A 9,033-nucleotide genomic window follows, 5' to 3' on the forward strand; every position below is an offset into this window, starting at 1 on the left:
ATATAAGGTTGAAAAGGAACACACGAGTTGATATGTATGCAAAAAAAAGTCAAGGTAGAAAATGCTAAAATAATTTTATAAAAAACATTTCAGTACCGGTTTCAGTCATTGAGACTTTCTCAACTGTAAGTATAGAAAACATTTAAATTTTTAAAAAATTTAAAAGAAAAGTCTTTTTTTTTTAAAGAATATATGCATAGCGTTCAAATACAAGTGGCATTTTCCTTGTTACTGCTTGTTTCTGTCTCTCTTGTTTACTCTTGTGTGTTCCAAGTCGTTTTGAATTCTTGGTAGGGAAGAATTCACAACGACTTCGAACACACAAAAGTAAACAATAGAGACAGAAACAAGCAGTAACAAGAAAAATGCGACTTGTATTTGAACGTTATGCATATGTTCTTTTAAAAAAACTTTATACCTACCTTGAGTGCACAAGATCAAGCATTAAGAACTAATTAGATAAAAGCAAGATAGACAAAAAGCAATTAGATTCCCAATGTAGATCATGTAAACCAAAAGAGAAAAGTATAACTCATATAGTAAGTGAATGTAGCACACTGGCACAGAAAGAATACAAGAAAAGATATGACAATCTAGTAGGAGTAATCCACTGGGAGCTATGTAGAAATCTAGGACTTGAACATACTGATAAACGGTATGAATATGAAGCCAGTAAAGTACTAGAAAGCAAGAAATACAAGATGTCGTGGAACTTAAACTTACTGACTGACAGACTAAAAGAAGCTAGGAGGCTTGATTTGGTAGTAGTAATAGTGGTAGTAGTAGTAGTAGTAGTAGTAGTAGTAGTAGTAAACATCTCGCACAACTGTTTTTGGTCATCTGTAAAATATTGAAAAGTCAAGAAAACGGATAGGTATGTTCCACATCAACTGAACGAGATTAAAAAACCCAGACGCCTCGATGTGTGATCCTTATTGCTTTCTCAACTGGAGAAAAAGCCATTTTTGCATCAAATCATTACTTGTGATGAGAAATGAATACTCTTTGACAACAGCAAAAGAACAGGACAGTGATTAAATGCAGAAGTGTCACCAAAACACTACTCAAACCCACTATTGCACCCTAAAATGTCAGTGGTCACTGTATGGTGGTCTGCAACAATGGGAAACGGTAACAGCAACATCGTATTGCCAGGAAATTGATTGTATGCATGAGAATTTGAAAAAGAAGCAACCCAGACTAGTGAATATAGATGGATCAGTGAATAGAGAATAGAAAAAGTGCTGATAGAAATGAAAAATACTTAGTTTCATTGGTAAAACATTATGTGTTCGAAAACCCTATTTAGGTCAAGAAATAAAGTATTATTATGATTTTATTTTTGTATTCCTTTAAGAGATAATTGTTTTTCTTTTTCCTATAAATAGTTTTGGAGTTTTAGACAATAATGAAACCGCTATTTTGGTGAATATGAGGTCGATGTCGTCAGTCTAAAGTATTTCAATCTGTTGTTCACAAAAGAATGACATCTGTCAATATCACTTCTTTTGTAAGCAGGATTACTGATAAATCACTTTATTAAAATATATCTCGAGGTGCGCTAACACTACGTCTGCACGCTTCTCATACATTTTACTTGGGGATGTTTTACACACGTAATTAGAGAGAAATAAATCGATTTGTTATACTTTATTGCATGTAAAAACAATTGGCTAATTTATTTCTAATGACCATTTCTGTATCAAGTTCAATGAATATTTTGTTGTCAGATGTTTAAAATTAATTTCTGTGGTTTTGGAAAATTTAGAGGAATGCAACAGCTAGAGGCTGCTATTTGCTTTCCTACAAAAGAGCACAAAATTATAAAAATTATAAAAGTTTCTGCTCTAGAAGTATGTACCACAAGAACATATTACTATTCGGTCAATATTTTAGCATAACTTTAAAATGTTGTACTATACCGGTACTTTCATGTAGATTACTTTTCTGGATTACTTTATTCAGCCGCAAATTTATCCTGCAGGGAAATAAACTGAACAGAAATATGTCTACCGACCAAGTATTAGTTTCGTAGTAAACGTCGTAAGGCGTAGATTAATTGCGATATTTATAGAAATTTTACTCTGAGACATGCGTGATTCTGACATTTCAGAATCTTATAGTCCAGTAGATCAATATCATAATCTTTTAACTAATTCTTCTCTCTATGCAAAAACGTGGTCTTTCTAGATTTCAAGTATTTCTATAATACTTCCTTTGTCTGCCATTGACCACTAGATGATTATATCTAGCGATAATTTCCCTATCTTCACCTTCATCACACGCCTATCCATATACGTTTGAGTGAGAATGAAAACCTCACACTTAGATGTGATGATAAATTGGCTCCTCGCTTCGGTTTCTATAGCGAATCTAACATTTACAGTGCCATATTTTTTTAAAATGATGTATAAATTTTTCTCCAGTAGCTGCTTGCTTGGAAAATAAGTGATGTAACCTTAATGAACAGCTGATACCATAAGACATCTCCAGAAGACGAGCAGAGACGAAAATATAGTAATATATCTCCAGAAGATGAGCAGAGAAAAAGAAATCGATAACAATAATGATGAATTCTCCCATCGAAGACGACGGATGAGTGTTCAGTTTTTCCGAACGACTTGCACAAATGATTGGCTAATAGTAATCAAATGTTCGTGCTGCACACTAGCTCACTCCCTCCGTCAAACTAACGTTGCTTGAACTGGTGCAGTGTGTAGCATGTGTCAGGTCTCGACGTGATCGTAGAGTGACGCGTGATGAAGTGTTTTGCTCAAGAACACAACACAAGGAATTGAAACCATGATCTCGCGATCGTGAGTACAATGGCCTAACCACTAGGTCATGTGCCGTGACTAATAATAATAATAATAATAATTATTATTATTATTATGATGATGATGATGATAATCCTTTCTACTAAAGACACAAGGCCTGAAATTTTGGGAGAGAGAACAAGTCGATTATATCGACCCCAGTGTTTCACTGGTACTTTAGTGTATGTATCCTGAAAGGATGAAAGGTAAAGTCGACCTCGGCCGAATTGGAACTTAGAACATAAAACAAACAAAATGCCGCTATTTTATCCGGCATACAAACGATTCTGCTAGCTCGACCGTTCACCACCTTAATAAAAATACTACTACCACTATTACTGCTGCTACTACTACTGATGCTGCCGCTGCTGCCGCTGCTGCTGCCGCTGCTGCTGCCGCTGCTGCTGCCGCTGCTGCTGCTGCTTCCGCTGCTGCTGCCTCTGCTGCTGCCGCTGCTGCTGCCGCTGCTGTTGCCGCTGATGATGATGACGATGATGATGATGGTGATGATGATGTTTCTATTATAGGCACAATCTTGAAATTTGTGGGAAGGTTAGGTCTACTACATCGACTGCGGTACCGGTCTAGCACTTCATCGACCCCAATCGGATGAAAGGCAAAGTTAACCTAGAAGGGATTTGAACTTAGCACTTTTTAAAGAAATGAGTGAATTTCATACAAATAATGCACAAATTCCGCCTCACAGGGCTAAAATACTGAGGAGTGACTCCTCTGATATTTTGCAACCTTATGCATTACACAGGATAAATTTTTGAACATAAATCTTTGAAAGGCAGTCAAAGTTAAAACAAAATTTACGAGCGATCTTTAGCTGAGACTACTAAAATAAAATAGTAATTCTTTCTGCTACAGGCATAAGGATTGAAATTATTATTATTTAACATGTGGCATAGTATCCAATATTGTGATGTTGCTGAGTTATGATATTGTGTCTACTGCTAGGGCTTGTACTGTCTCTCAAGTCAAAACAAAGAGCTAAGACAGTACTTTACGCCATATGCGTGCAGTTCTAAGTTATGCCGATTTTTGCAATACACCTAGACTGTAGGGTATTTCTAAAGTTTCCAGATGTCTTTTAAGTTTTGTGCTATTGAACACAATGCTCCGATGACAATAGCGACAACCTTTATGTTTGATTCAAGTAGCTGCCACATCTTGGCGTTCTCAATTTTCATGTCTGCATATTTATCAATCTTTTTTCTTTCTTTCACGATAATATGTTGGTCTCCTTGCACTGCCACGTCGATTATTAGGCCCTTTTCTTTGTCCTTCCTAAAAGTTATTATATCTGGCCTGCGGTGCTTATTATTATTATTATTAATATCTCTCCTAGTGTATGCACAAGGCCTGAAATTTAGGGATATGAGTCTAATCGATTACATTGACTCTTAGAGCTCGAGAAGTAACTATTTCACCCACCACCAAATGAAGAAAAGCAAAGTCGACCTCGGCGGAATTTGAACTCGCAATGTAAACAGCCGAAAGTACCACAAATGGAACACGCACGCACGCATAGACGCACACACACACACACACGCACTGATATATGGATACATGTATGCTATTTTTTTTACTACCCACAAGGGGCTACACACAGAGGGGACAAACAAGGACAGACAAACGGATTAAGTCGATTACATCGACCCCAGTGCGTAACTGGTACTTATTTAACCGACCCCGAAAGGATGAAAAGCAAAGTCGACCGCGGCGGAATTTGAACTCAGAATGTAGCGGCAGACGAAATACCGCTAAGCATTTCGCCCGGCGTGCTAACGATTCTGCCAGCTCGCCGCCTTATGGATACATGCATGCATAGAGATATATACCTACAAAGATTTATATATATGTGTATCTATATGTGCGTTTGTCTGTGCAGACGCGTGTTCGAAGAGAATCAATTTGTCATATAATACCGTACGCTTTGAAATCCTTCTCTGTTCATAATAATTGTCTTTTGCACAAAAAATTCCAATATTGTTGCTGGCATTTTCTTTTATGACACAGCATGTTATACTTCTCTGATGCCTTTAAATACCGAAGTATATTTTGTCCCAGCAAATATATAAATAAGCAGTTCCATCTGAATTATACAAGTGTTCTCTGCATAATCTTTGTTTTCAATGAATCGTCATGTGATACTATTCATAATAACACTTTTCTACGAGTTCATGTTAAACAATACTTAACAAAATACTGTTACTATTCTCCTCGTTAGATTTTCTTAAAAATATATTCAATATCCCTGTATGAAATGTATCACAACGTTTCCATTCTACCAGAAAATACATCTCCAAGTATTCCGTTAATGACTTTCTACTGATCCGTTGATAAAAAGCAAAAAATGTTGTTACATGTACTGCTTTGGAAATGTGCTTCTTCAAACTTTGCTGGCTTGCCTATGTCGGTAAGAAAATAATCCCTTTTATATAGGAATCCAAGGATTCTTATTTATTGATTTTTCTACACCATATTGTAATCATTCTTCTCATTGTGACAGTTCATTCTTATCGGACATTGTTTACTAGTAAGATATTTTATGACTTTGTGCCAGTTTTCTAATAGTTATTCCTTGGAAGATTATAAGAAACGGTTTCTATTTCCAGTGTCGAGCAAGAATTAATAATTATTTTAATGTCAATTCCATGTGTTTCTCTATAAGAGGATTCGAAGCTATTTATCTATCGATCTTGAGTGATGCACAAGGGTTGGCAGAGCAGCTTATTACACTGTTTGCATGGTTATGAAAAGGTATACTTATGAATCTAACCTCATTGTTACTTCTCTTAAACATTCTTGAGACTTTTTAATAGATTAAATCATTCTGTATTTGGAACCAACTGGAATATCCAGCTAAATTATAATTAATTCACAATTTGCATCGGTTAAACCCATAGCAAGAAAATTATTGAATTCTCTTCAGAAATAACATGCTTCAGTATGATCAAAAGATTGTATCTTTGCTGAGTTTAAAGGTTCCATCTCAATTTCAGTGTTACTCTGAAACACAAATCTGATATCGCCCGAAAGCAAATATTATTCAAATGAATTTCAAATACCCTTGACAATGTTTCCTTCTACTGATTTGAAGATCAAAGACAACTTTTGATCTTTGCTTATTTAATATTATGTTGTTTTGTTATATTTCTTTTATTTTTTGTTTTGTTTTCCTCCTCATAGTAACATGCATTAGTTTTCATTTTTTATTGGAAAAAAAACTTCTTATTTAAACAATCCCTTTTATCTTCACTACCGTTTTCAAATTGATAAATTGAAATATTTTTATAAATTGAAAATATTTAATAATCTTATATTATTATACTAGATTTAAGAATCTTCTTTTTATTATGTATATATTCTACATAATTTGAAGGATATTCATTTCATGAATTCGCTCCAAAATATAGACTACTTTCTTTGTCTCAGCTTTATTTTTTAATGACTTTCTCAAAGCGTGTGATTTTGATTCAAGAAGGATTAGAGGAAACCATGATCCATAGGTTATCATTCTCACACCGAAGCCCTAATCTGACTGTGTCTGTTAATAAACACCAAAAGATCACATGGTGGTGTTAAACTAAGCGACGGAGTAAGAGTACCACATGAAAACATTATGTATTTCATATGATTGGTTTCCAAACAGCTTCCGTCTACCCAATTTAACTAATAAAACTTCGAGGAACTTAAGACAATGACAGAAGATATCCATTATTACACATTATACCACTTACACAATATTACAGCGATTAGTATCAATACCATGTAATATTATATTGTTTCTCAAAAGGAGGATGAAACTGGATAAGTTGAATGCATAAAAATAAACACTGTTATCTAGACATCTCAAATTGTATTATATTGACGAAGAAAGCTTGTGACCGTTTTATATCACCTGACCTTAAAACGAAAGCATCAGTTGTTGAGTTGACCTTTTGCAGAGGAAATAATGAATAGGCACATGAGAGGAAGGACCTAAAAAAAATGAAGGTGATTCACAAGAATGTATTTCCTGATTAGGAGTTATGTCGTGGGTTTAAGCTAAATTCACTATGGGATATATAATTCATACTCAGTAATTAATACATTAAAATAAATAATGAAATTATAATTTGAAATAGTAGGAAGGGACTGCATATTTTCTTGTGCAGTTATTGTATTTATTGATATTTTTAAATCTAAATAACTTCTTAAAACATTTGAGCTAAGTTACACATTCATATGCATGTAACAATTTAGCATTAAAAGTCGATAAGTATATGTGTGTGTGTATGTATGTGTGACTATTATAAATGTATGTAAATGCGTATTTTATGGATTGGGAATAAGATTTTACTGCAATCGTTACAAAGTTTAGAACCAAAATTTGCATGATGGCTTCTTGGTATATATTGTTTCTGGTCTTATCCTGTATTATATACAAAGTAGGAAAATCGATGTAATTTTCATAGGCAGTACGAGATAAACGGATGGTAGTTCTATACTATAATTTTATCTGGAATCAAGATTATGTATTAATACTTTCACTCAAACATACCCAATGGAAGTGAACTGAAAATTAGACAATAATGAATTCATTGAAGCAAGCTTTAAATTTTAGTATTTGCTATTCATTTGAAATAAAATTCATTTTTTTCTTGATTGATTTTGTTCTTGAAATACGCTTTCATTAAATCATGGTCTGAAGCTAGCAGAAATGATCAAAAGTAATATCAAGTGTTAAAAATCTCTTAAGTTGAAACTAATCCCTCATCACAATTTATGGCATACACATACTCATTGCTATTCAGTTTTGCTGTTCACTCCAACCATTTAAAGATATGATTTTCAATTGCATCTTGACATCCATTATTGAAAATATTCGAATTAGAATATTGCTTTATCCCCATCTTGGATTTCTTGGTGTTTTGTTTCATTCAGATCTAAATTCTTATCTGGCACAAGTTCCATTATCTCCCTTGACATGTCTTCAATGAATTTTTTTCTTAGAGTATCGAATACTTCTGTTGATTAATTTTTGTGAGTCTGTCATCTTGTGACATCTTTTCTTACTGTTTTATGCGTTTATGCCAATCAAGGTTTATACTAAACTGTTCACCATATTTCATGCAACTGCATAGAAGTAATTATTAATATATCTGTTCTCGGACATACGTCAAGATGACAAATAAATATACCTCGTAAACTATTAGTTAGTATTTCTTTTTTTAAAGGTATTGCTTTCCTTTAAAATATTGTGCTTAGTACACAGATAAAGGCACAGATTCGTGACACCAAGGGCATTCTTCTGAATCTCGTTACTGATGTGCACCTTGACCATTTTTGAAGAAGGAATGTTTTTAACAACAATATAAATTTCTATGTTTTGTAAGAAGAGATACTCATATAAAGACGTAGTCATATGAAGAGACAAGAAAAGGTTTCGGTAGCACAGGTAATTAATATCAGTAGTATAGTATCAGATTATATATTCATGTCGAATTTTAGTCTAGACAACACTTTCTGTATCCATAATTTCAGATTTACATTAATGTGGTCCAGTTATAAGTGATAGGAGTAAGTTATGTTGCTTTTTTTAATGCCTATAAACAGAAATGCAATATAATTTGACTCGGCAATCGCTATACTTACAAATTGTTTTACCGAATTTTTTTTTTTTTTTTGGCACATTCTTTTGCTGGTTCGTCTGAAAATGTGACTACATATTAACCTATTAACCTATTAACCTATTAACCTATCTTTAATGAGACATTCTGTTTTGAAGCACGCGATTCCATCGTACAAGCTATGCATTGAAATTACCAAAAGAAGATTGGCTGTTTCATGGGAAGGATATGTGCTCAAAGCAAATTCGTAGTCGTGTCCTAATTTAATAAATAAATTTTAAAAACATTCTTCAGAGTTTGGAGAATTAAGATCTAGTTTTAAAATGCTGCAGGTGTTTTGCATTATTTATCACCACCGCAGAAGAGATACTTTGTCATGTCTAAAGCAAAAAAAAAAAAATGTCAAAATAGCTTTTCTTTCATGTTTTAAAAACTGATTTTGTGTTCATTCAGCGAGCTGAATGTGTTTTTCCACAACGAAATTGTTTCAACAAATAGCCTTAGATCAAGTAACGTGAAATATATACAACTTATGTACGTATATATACAAACATATATATATATATATATATATATATATATGTGTGTGTGTGTGT

This window comes from Octopus bimaculoides, chromosome 3 (assembly GCF_001194135.2).
Source record: "Octopus bimaculoides isolate UCB-OBI-ISO-001 chromosome 3, ASM119413v2, whole genome shotgun sequence".
Lineage (NCBI taxonomy): Eukaryota > Metazoa > Mollusca > Cephalopoda > Octopoda > Octopodidae > Octopus > Octopus bimaculoides.